This window comes from Pinus tabuliformis, chromosome 7 (genome assembly GCF_031772625.1).
Source record: "Pinus tabuliformis cultivar Carrire ecotype Pingquan chromosome 7, CPIR1, whole genome shotgun sequence".
Classification (NCBI taxonomy): Eukaryota; Viridiplantae; Streptophyta; class Pinopsida; order Pinales; family Pinaceae; genus Pinus; species Pinus tabuliformis.
Genome location: NC_142293.1, coordinates 971,708,353 through 971,719,646, shown reverse-complemented (window position 1 = coordinate 971,719,646; position 11,294 = coordinate 971,708,353).

Genomic DNA, 11,294 nt, shown 5'->3' with positions numbered 1-11,294 from the left:
AAGTGTTTAAGATTAATCTTACAACAGTTACAATACATGTGCGAAAATGTGTTGGCCTATTAGCAGGCTTCTGAATTAAGTGAAAGTTCCAAGATACATCGTTACACCATACATCACTAAACCCATGGGTGGGGCATTGGAGCCAATAATTACTCAAAGAAAATATTACATACCCTCTTGGCTATGTGGGAGGAGCTGAGGTCAAAAAGCGTCCTTTGCATGTGCAAATGAGGGGGTATTTATAGCCAAGGGTGAAACTGACCCTTGTGGTTGTTCGACTACCTTCATGACTATTTGACTTCCTAGACTCTTTGACTTTACATGGCTCTTTGTACAACAAGTGGGTCTCTTGGACTTCCACGTTACATTACATTGATAGACAATATGGCCCATAGTAGAGATGTGGACGACACAACTCATGACATGACTCGACATGACAGTGCTAGTACATTCATGCCATTGTGGGTTTGCATGTCGAGTTGCGATGTTGGTAGGTGATGGGTGCCCTAATGGTTTGTCACAGCTTCACCTCCACGTGGAAAAGCTCAAGAAATCTTTGATGGTTGTTTGCTCACTTGGTGTTGCTTTTGCATGTTGCTCCTTGCTTGTATGTTGGAAGGCTTGATAGGTCTGTCTATTCGTGAAAGGTGAATGTTCATCCATTTGTGAGCACATCTTCCATGTTTTCTTGTTCATCCATCCACAATGACATATTTGCATGATCATCCGTTTGCAAGCATATTTCTTTACATGCATTGTTTGTTCGTCCGTTGGTGAACCTATGCTTCTACATGTGCTCCCTTTGTTCATCCCATTCATCATCCCACCATGTTTGTTTGTGTACCTGTTCCTACACTCACTCATGATGAGATGACATCAAATAAAAAATCCTCCATGTCTACCATGATACATGATCATTTAGGATGCAAGTCATTGAGAGAGGCAACAAGTTTGCGAGGCAGGATGGAGGCTCTAGGCACTGCTGATGAAAATTGCACGAGTCACTAGGTGATGAAGTTGGGCAATCAGGATCAACAGTGACTATCCGTGAGGTCTGGCTCAGTTGGAGGACAAAAGTGCATAGTTTTTGAGGGGAACAGTCCGAGTTGCAGGAAGGTTGGGCAGGAAAATCTACGCAGTATCCAAAATGAGTGGGTAGTGGGGGCTTGGCTGTTTGCAATATGACACTGGTTTGGCTCTATGACATAGGTGTTATTCTTGATGACAACTCACTCAGATGGTAGATCATTATTCAAACTCTCAAAATGAAAGAAAAAGAGGTATACGTAGGTTCCCTTTGACGAAGTCGCGTCTACGTGCGGGATTGCCGATCAAAAGTTGCGTATGCGTATGCACGCACTTTCATGCACGGAAAAGCGTGTACATGTGGGAGAACTTATTTTAGTCCATTGTATTTGGTCCTTGGTATTTGGACCTATGGTTTTGGACCATGGTATCTTGTCCAAAGTATTAAACCCAGGTATTGCACCCCAAGTATTGGTTCTAAGTGGTTTTGGACCATGATATTGAGTAAGGCCTAAGACTATAAAAGGGGAAGGAGATCATTGGGCAAAGGAATTCACTGAAGCATTGAATATCTTATGAAAGGCAAGATCTAGAACACAAGTCATTGGGTTATGGTGCATAGCTAGATCTGAATCAAGGAGGAACCTAAGTGCAAGGAGAAGGATAAGTTCTATTGATGGGTCAAGATCCTAAGGCTTGAATAATAATATCTTTGTGTGATTTTGATCTATTATATTCGGCGCTTGACTTGATCTATAAATCTGATAACTGGGTATAACTAATGTCTAAATAAGTGAAAAGGATAAATTATCTTTTAGAGATCTATACGCAGGTCCAGCGAAGCAAAGGCCCGTATACACGCTGGTTTGGTAATTCAAAATAGTGTATATGCAGGTTGATCTTAATTCAGAAGCCTATGCACGTAGGTGGTACACATTGAAGTAGCGTACATCTCTTAAAATATGTTTTAGCTACTTCTTTTTATTGCTTCGGTGTTCTGGGTTCAAAATTGGTGTTTGGTTACTGTTACTATTTTCTGGGTATAGCATTCAAAGAGGTGACTATTTAATTTAGTTTTGTTTGGTGCAAAGGAGATTGGTTGATGCACATATACTTGATGTTTGATTGATGTTATTTATGTATCTAGTCTGAAAATTTATGAAACATGGTCCCTAGAAGAAAAGAGAAGGTTGTAGCCTTCTGTAGGTTAGTGCCTACATACTAGTACCTCAACTAGTACAAGAGCTAAGGGGGTTGTAGCTCCCTTTCAGGAGAAGCTGGAGAACGAGAGAAGGTTTTATCCTTCTGTAGGTAGTAGCCTACATACTGGTATAAGAATGCACCAGTATAGAAACATTGTAAAAAGAAGTTTCTAATTAAAAGAAGATAGAGATGAATTGCAGCAGGTGGCTTTCACCCACATTGGGTTTCCACCTTATAGATTTTGTTCTTATGTGTGACTGTCTGTTTTGTTTTACTGTTCCTGGTTACTATTTATATGGTTTGATGCACAGATTAATAATCAACATCTGAAGAATAATTTAAATTACAAGTCTGCTGGTTATATGCTAGTTTCCTTAACTGTAGTTGCGTACATACGTGGTTTTCACTAGCTGAAGTAGTGTATACAAATCTGATTGTGAAATGAAAAATAATTGACCTGATAATACTGATTCACCCCCCGTCAGTATTATTTCCAACAATTGGTATTAGAGCAGGTCCTTCAGAAGAAGGTTGATCACTTGAAGGAAGATCTATCATCATGAGCAACTACGAAAAAGAGGCATCGATCAGGCCACCAATTTTTGATGGGAGCAACTTCGTCTATTGGAAGGTAAGAATCACAGCCTATCTTCAATCTCTTGGTACTGAAGTTTGGGATATCGTGGAAACAGAATACACATTTCCATCAGCAACTCCTACAAATACGGCTGGTAAGAAGAAGAATGAAACAAATGCAAAGGCAGTTAATACTCTATTAGGGAGTCTATCTCAGTCAGAATTCATCAAGGTTATGCAGTTCAAAACCGCAAAAGAAATATGGGACAAGATCGTTCTGAGCTATAAAGGAGATGATCACGTAAAAAGGGAAAAACTACAAACTCTCAGAATTCAGTATGAAAATCTCAGAATGCACAATGATGAAAGTGTGGCTAACTATTTCTTACGTATAGATGAGATTGTTAATTGTATGAAAAACTTGGGTGAAGAAATAAAAGAAGTTACTTTGGTTGAAAAGGTTCTAAGATCTTTGTCTTCTAAGTTTGAATCAAAAGTTTCTACCATAGAAGACAAGCATAATCTACATGGCATTACCATGTGACAGCTGCACGAAATCCTAACTGCGTTCGAAATGAGAAAAGGGGGACCATCAGACAGGAGAGAAGTCACGTTCAAAGCCTTAGGAAAAGGAGATTACAATGAGTCAGGACATATGTCAGAAGGAGAGGAAGAATCAAACTTTGTCAAGAACCTTCAATAGGGTTCTCGAAGATTCAGAGGTAAGCTACTTTTCAAATGTTTTGCTTGTGGAAGAGTCGGTCACTATGCTGCCAAGTGTCCACATAAAGATAAGCTTGACAAAGGTAAGGAACTAGTTACATGGAATAGAAAACAGAATGAAAGTAAGAAGAGCTATTATACACATGAAGACAGTGATGGACTTTCAAATAGTGATGAAGATGAAAAATGTAATGATTATAGAGTTTTGATGGCTTTTGAGGATGATGATTTCTTGGATGCTATAAATGAAGAAGGTCTTTATGAAGAAATTTCTAAACTTAAAATTTGTTTAGAAGGAAAGAATATGATTATAGATACTCTGAAATTCCAACTTGCTAAAAGGGAAAAACACAATGAAAAGTTAGAATGTGAAATTGTGGGACTTAGAAAAGATATTGAGAAATCAAAAGCTCTTAATCTTAGTTTTGCTAAAGGATCTGAAAATTTAGCTGAGATTATCAAAGTGCAACGTTCTCCTCTAATAAAGACAGGTCTTGGATATATTGAAGAAGCATCTCAACCATAGAAGCCATCCACCTCCAAAAGTTATCTTGATGCAGCAAGGAGAAGTGAACAGGTTGACAATCAACAGCAAAAGCATAATGCAGATCACCAGGTAAATCAGGGACAATTTACTTCAAGAATGAACATATATCACCATGTAAATCGGGGGAAATCTACTTCAAGGATAAACGGAAGCTACAACCAACCACAGGTAAATAATTCTCAATTTGCCTCAAGAATGAATTTCAATGGAAACTAAAATCATTTGGTCGGCAGGTTTGATAATCGCAGGAATTTCTTCAATGGCCAATGTTTCTCTTGTCATAACTTTAGACACAAATCTGCTCAATGTGTTGCCTACAAGACCATCATGACTAGAGAAGCTCAAAAACAAAGGAGTATGACTAGGATCATGAAAAGGACCTATAATAACTTTTCTGCTCTTGAGAATGAAATAGAATGTTCTATTTGTAACAACTTCAGTCATAAAGATTCTGAATGCAGGAGTAGGTTTTGGCAAACAACTTAGAAGGAGGAAGCTTCATTGAGTCCAAAAATGTGGAGAAAGAAAGAACCGCAACCAGAAAGATGTGGGATAGCCTTATATGCGGAAGGATAGGAAAATCAGTGGTACATCGACAGTGGATGCTCAAAGCATATGACAGGTGATAAAGAAAAACTTTAGTCATATAGTGCCTTAGAAAAGGAAGGAAAGGTCTCATTTGGAAATGACACCCCTACACTCATAAAAGGTAAAGGTTCTATTCTTTTGAAAGAAAAGGTCAAAGTTGGAAATGTTACGTATGTTGATGGCTTAAAGCATAATCTATTGAGTGTTAGTCAAATGTGTGATCAAGGAAATGAGGTAAAATTTCAATCAAATGGATGTATTGCTCGTGAGCTTGATACAGGAGAAACAGTAATCAAAGGCATAAGAACTCCAAATAACTTATACATACTCAAGGGGGGACAATAACAATGCTATCTAAGAAAGAATGATGAACACTAGATATGGCACAGAAGATTGGAGCATCTAAGCTTCTCTCAGATAAGGAAAGCATGCAAATATTAGGCGGTTTGTGATCTCCCTGACATCAGAATTCCAGACAATACAATATGCAAATCATGTCAGTTTGGTAAACGAACCAGAACTAATTTCCCTGAGAAGGAAGAATCAGCTAGTAGGCCACTTGAACTTGTCCATACTAATGTATGTGGTACATCTAGGAAAAGGTCACCTCGAGGAGACGAATACTTCATATTGTTCATTGACGACTTTTCCAAGATGTGTTGGATATGACTTCTAAAGCATAAAGACGAAGCTTTCGAAAAGTTCAAAGCATTCAAAGCCTTTGTTGAAAATGAATCAGATCGCAGAATCAAATGCCTCAAGTTTGATCGAGGAGGGGAATTTACCTTGAATTAATTTTTCAATTTTTGTGAAGAACATGGAATAAGAAGGGAATTCTCTACTGCGAGGACTCATCAGCAAAATGGAGTAGTGGAAAGGATGAACAGAATGGTTCAAAAAATGGCTCATGCTATGCTGGATGAGTCTGGAACTCCCACAACCTTCTGGGGTGAAGCTGCATTTGCTGCAGTTACTATTCTCAACAAGAAAAACGTCTGGGTGAACAACACTCAAACTCTTCATGAACTTTGGTATGGTAAGACTCCTACAGTAAATACTTCAAAATTTTTGGAAGCAAATGTTACATCAAAAAGACTGATGAAAACCTTGGCAAGTTTGAACCTAGAGCAGATGAAGGCATTCTCCTTGGTTACTCTCCTCACAGCGAAGGATATAAATGTTACAATAAAAGAATTGGAAAAATTGTTGAAAGTATTGATGTAGTGGTTGATGAGGAAGGAAACATTCCTAGGTAGGTAAAATCCGAAGATTTCGAAGATGATGAGGACTATCCTTCAACACCAAATCAGACTTAAGATGAAGAAGAAACCCATGAGGCACTAGAAGAATAGATAAGGGTAGACGAAAAGACTCCATCAAGGTACATTTAGAAGAATCATCCAAAAAATCAAATTTTGGGGCAGAAAGAGGTATGTGTACAAACAATAATAACTATCTTATAAGCTTTAAGCTATCTAGCATTGCTTTCCTACACTAAACCACAAAATGTAAGTGAAGCATGCAAAGATGAATGTTGGTTCAAGGCCATCAATGAAGAGCTTGATCAGATTGAAAAGAATAATACTTTGGAGTTGGTTCCTATACCAAATGATAAGAATGTCGTAGGGACAAAATGGATATTCAAAAACAAGCTAAATGAGAATGGAGATGTTATTAGAAACAAGGCCAGACTTGTTTACAAAGGGTATGCTCAACAATAAGGTATAGACTTTGAAGAAACTTTTGCACCAGTTTCTAGACTTGATGCCATAAGAATGTTCCTTGCTCTTTCTAGCTTTCAGAAGTTCAAAGTATATCAAATGGATGTGAAATCTGCATTTCTAAATGGAGACTTAGAAGAAGAAGTGTATATTGAGCAACCAGATGGGTTTATCCTTGGAAATGATACAAAACTTGTATGCAGACTCAAAAAGGCTCTCTATGGCCTTAAATAGGCTCCAAGGGCTTGGCGTTATTGCTTGGATAAGTACCTCCATCAACAAGGTTTTACAAAATGTTCAACAGATAGCAATCTATATATAAAAATTGGCAATGATAAGTTGCTAATACTTGTTGTGTATGTCGATGATATCATCTTTGGTAGCAATGAAGAAGACATGAGTCAAAATTTTGCCTTAGTGATGCAAAAAGAGTTTGAAATGTCCATGCTTGGTGAGCTCACATATTTTCTTAGTTTGCAAGTCCAACAAAACAAAGACGATATTTTTCTATCACAAACCAAGTACCTCAAGCAGATCTTGAAGAAATATGGGATGGAGGATTCGAAACCAGTATGTACCCCTATGGTAATAGGATGCAGCCTCAGTGCAAATGATGAATCAGTATTAGTGCATCAACCAACATATAGATCCATGATTGGAAGTCTGCTCTATTTAACAGGTACCCAACTAGACATCATGCATGCAGTGGGAATAGTTGGAAGATTTCAGGAAAATCCAAAGGAAACTCATCTTCAGGTAGTTAAGAGAATTTTCAAGTATCTTCAAGGAACTCAAAACTATGGCTTATGGTATCCTAGAAATACAGATCTCACACTTCATGCATATACAGATGTAGATTGGCGAGGAAGCGTGGATGACAGAAAAAGCACTAGTGGTGGTGCATTCTTTATGCGTTCCAGATTAGTATTTTGGTTCAGCAACAAACAAAGTTCAACTGCTTTATCTACAGCTGAAGCGGAATATGTGGCTGCTACATCTTGCTGCAAACAACTCCTTTGGATGATGCAAATTTTGGAAGATTTTCAAATCACTTATACTCCACCTATCTCTATTTTATGTGATAATACAAGTGCAATCAGCATTTCAAAAAATCCAGTCATGCATTCAAAGACCAAGCAAATACCTATCAAATATCATTTTCTCTGAGAACAAGTGCTTGAACAAAAGGTCAAATTGGAGTATGTTCCCTCCAAAGAACAAGTTGCTGATATACTCACCAAACCACTGCCCAGGGAGACATTTGAATACCTTAGATAGAAGCTGGGAGTAGTTGATGCATCATCTTTCTGTTGAAACTTATATTTTTTTAAAGAAAAGTGGTTGCACGTGAGTTTTATGATGATCATATGTGTATATACGCCGGTTTCTATGGATACAATTGCGTATATGTTGGTTTGAAGGAAATCAGTGGGCCAGACTCAGGATGGAAAGAGTCTGATATGGGTCTGAGAGAGACCTTCTGGCACAGGTTCAGGGGGAGCATATACTTCTAATAATGCATTGTTGGCATTATCTTAGAAGATATTGGTTAAAATTCACAGCTATTTTTGTTCAGGTGGAACAGGTGCAGAAGAAGATCATGGTTACCAGTCTGCATGATGACTGATAGATGTTGTTGATGATAGTTATCATAGTCTTGTTGTAGATATTTTGTCTCTATGTCATGTATTTGTTTTCTTATCAAGGTCATGTAATGGCCTTTTTGGTTTCCCCACTATGCCTGGGATGGATGTTGTAATGTTCATCTTTTATCATGTGTAAAATTTTGGTGTATCCCCACTTAGTTGGGTGGATGAGTCAATATTGGTATATCCCCACTTGGTTGGGAGATGGATGTATGTATGAGTCTTTGGTGATAGGAAGGTCATTTATGATGTATAAAGTCATGTTTCTTCTTGTAGAACATTTTCTTGCAGACCTTGCCTTCAGTCAGGGGGAGCATGGACAGCATAGGAAAGTAAAGATTTCAGCATGTATTCAGGGGGAGTAGAACCTTTTTCGCTTGATGTCAAAGGGAGAGAATGACTTTGACTGACTTGGGATTGCCATCAAGTCCAAAGGGGGAGATTGTTGGCATTATGACACTGGTTTGTCTCTATGACACAGGTGTTGTCCTTGATGGCAACTCACTCAGATGGTAGATCACTATTTAGACTCTCAGAATAAAAGAAAAAGAGGTATACACAGGTTCCCTTTGACGCAGTCACATATACACGTGGGATTGCCGATCAAAAGTCGTGTATGCATATGCATGCACTTTCATGCACAGAAAAGCGCGTACATGTGGGAAAACTTATTTTAGTCCATAGTATTTGGTCCTTGGTATTTGGACCTATGGTTTTGGACCATGGTATCTCGTCCAAAGTATTAAACCCAGGTATTGCACACCAAGTATTGGTTCTAAGTGGTTTTGGACCAGGGTATTAAGTAAGGCCTAATACTATAAAAAGGGAAGGAGATCATTGGGCAAAGGCATTCACTAAAGCATTGAATATGTTATGAAAGGCAAGATCTAGAACACAGGTCATTGGGTTATGGTGCATAGCTGGATCTGAATCAAGGAAGAACCTAAGCGCAAGGAGAAGGATAAGTTCTATTGATGGGTCAAGATCCTAAGGCTTGAATAATGGTATCTTTGTGTGATTTTGATTTGTTATATTCAGTTCTTGACTTGATCTATAAATCTGATAATCTAGGTATAACTAATGTCTAAATAAGTGAATATGATAAATTATCTTTTATAGATCTATACACAGGTTCAATGAAGTAAAGGCACATATACACGCTAGTTTGGTAATTCAAAATAGCGTATACACAGGTTGGCCTTAATTCAGAAGCGTATGCACACAAGTGGTACACATTGAAGTAGCGTACATCTCTTGAAATATGTTTTAGCTACTTCAGTTTATTGCTGCAGTGTTCTAGGTTCAGAATTGGTGTCTGGTTACTGTTACTGTTTTCTGGGTATAGCATTCAGAGAGGTGACTATTTAATTCAATTTTGTTTGGTGCAAAGGAGATTGGTTGATGCAAATATACTTGATGTTTCATTGATGTTATTCATGGATCAAGTCTAAAAATTTATGAAACATGGTCCCTGGAACAAAAGAGAAGGTTGTAGCCTTCTGTAGGTCAGCGCCTATGTACTAGTACCTCAGCTAGTACAAGAGCTATGAGGGTTGTAGCTCCCTTTCAGGAGAAACTGGAGAATGAGAGAAGGTTGTAGCCTTCTGCAGGTAGAAGCCTGCGTACTGGTATAAGACTGCACCAGTACAGAAACATTGTAAAAGGAAGTTTCTAATTAAAAGAAGATAGAGACGAATTGCAGCAGGTGGTTTTCACCCACATTGGGTTTCCACCTTATATCTTTTGTTCTTATGTGTGACTATCTGTTCTATTTTATTGTTCCTAGTTACTGTTTATATGGTTTGATGCATAGATTAATGATCAACATCTGAAGAATAATTTAAATTACAAGTCTGTTGGTTATATGTTGGTTTCCATAACTGTAGTTGTGTACATACACAGTTTTCACTAGCTGAAGTAGCATAGACAAATATGATTGTGAAATGAAAAATAATTGACCTAATAATAATGATACACCCCCCCCCCCCCTCAATATTATTTCCAACATTGGCAACAAAAACTGTGCAACTTTTTGGAGGAACATGATAGGATCTTAGTAGCCAAAACTATGCAATTACTAGAGGGAACTAGCAGCTGGCTGCTGGGTCACTGACAGCAGAAACTACACAATTCCTGAGGGGAACTGGAAGTCTATGGCTGGAGCTTAGTAGCAAAAACTATGAAATTCTTGAAGGGAAATGGTAGTGTTCTACAGGGAGCTGCTCTGGGAAAAACTGCTCTAAGGCTCGGGATGGCCCACTGATCACCTTTCCATAGTTTCGGAGCTGAGCAGACTATTGGGCAGAAGAGAGCTTGCTCATGAAAACTATACAATTTCTTGGTGAGCAGTCGGTCGAATATCGAGAGGACTAGTTGGAAACACTGCCCAATTTTCTAAGGGAGACACAGAGGGGCACTGGGTGTCTATCCGGCCTTTCTGCGTATTTTTCACAGCCAACAGAGCGGGAAAGGTCTATCAAAATTTTTGAGGGGATTGAGTCCCAGGATGGCTGCCGTGTCAAACTCTTTGGTTGTCCAGCATGAAGGCTAATTGATTTTCTTGCGGGTAGCGCAACTTGAAATGGATTGCTTGGTGCTTCTGCGTTGTTCTGGGCGACAGTTGATCGATTCGATGGTGGCGTGATGGCCTAGTTACCAGAGGGGAGTCCGGTCATCAGAACTTCAAAAATGACTAAGTTTGTGAACTAGTGGAATATGCATATGTGATCCTCCAAGCACACACTTACATGACTTGACGACGAGATGACTCAAACCATCTAGACACACATGTTCAACATGACTGACCGACGGGGTAAGCAAAAAGAACGATACATGTGATTGATCGTTGGTTGACCATGACGACGCTTGCGTGACAGTGAATGTGGCTTCATGTGTGAGTGCGATATATGTTTTCATAGAGAACACAACAAGTACACACAAAGTGAATACTTTGAGCATGGTTAGAACATGGTCGCAAGTATGACTTTGACATCAACATGAAAAAACATGGGTGAAATGAACAAGTAGGGTGGATGTAAAGACTCACACGATCTCACGGAGTGAACTTGAGTGTGTGCAGTCATCAAGTGAAACTCTCAAGGAGGCTCTGAAATTAGGTGCAGGAAAAAATTTTGTAGGGTGGTCGTAGCTGCTACAAAACTTGGCAACACACTAGTAGAACTCCATCTTTTGGTTCATTGCTCGCACAGGGCCTTTGTCATGCAAGGATTATTGAATCATTGTGTGGGTTACCTCGGCTTCCCC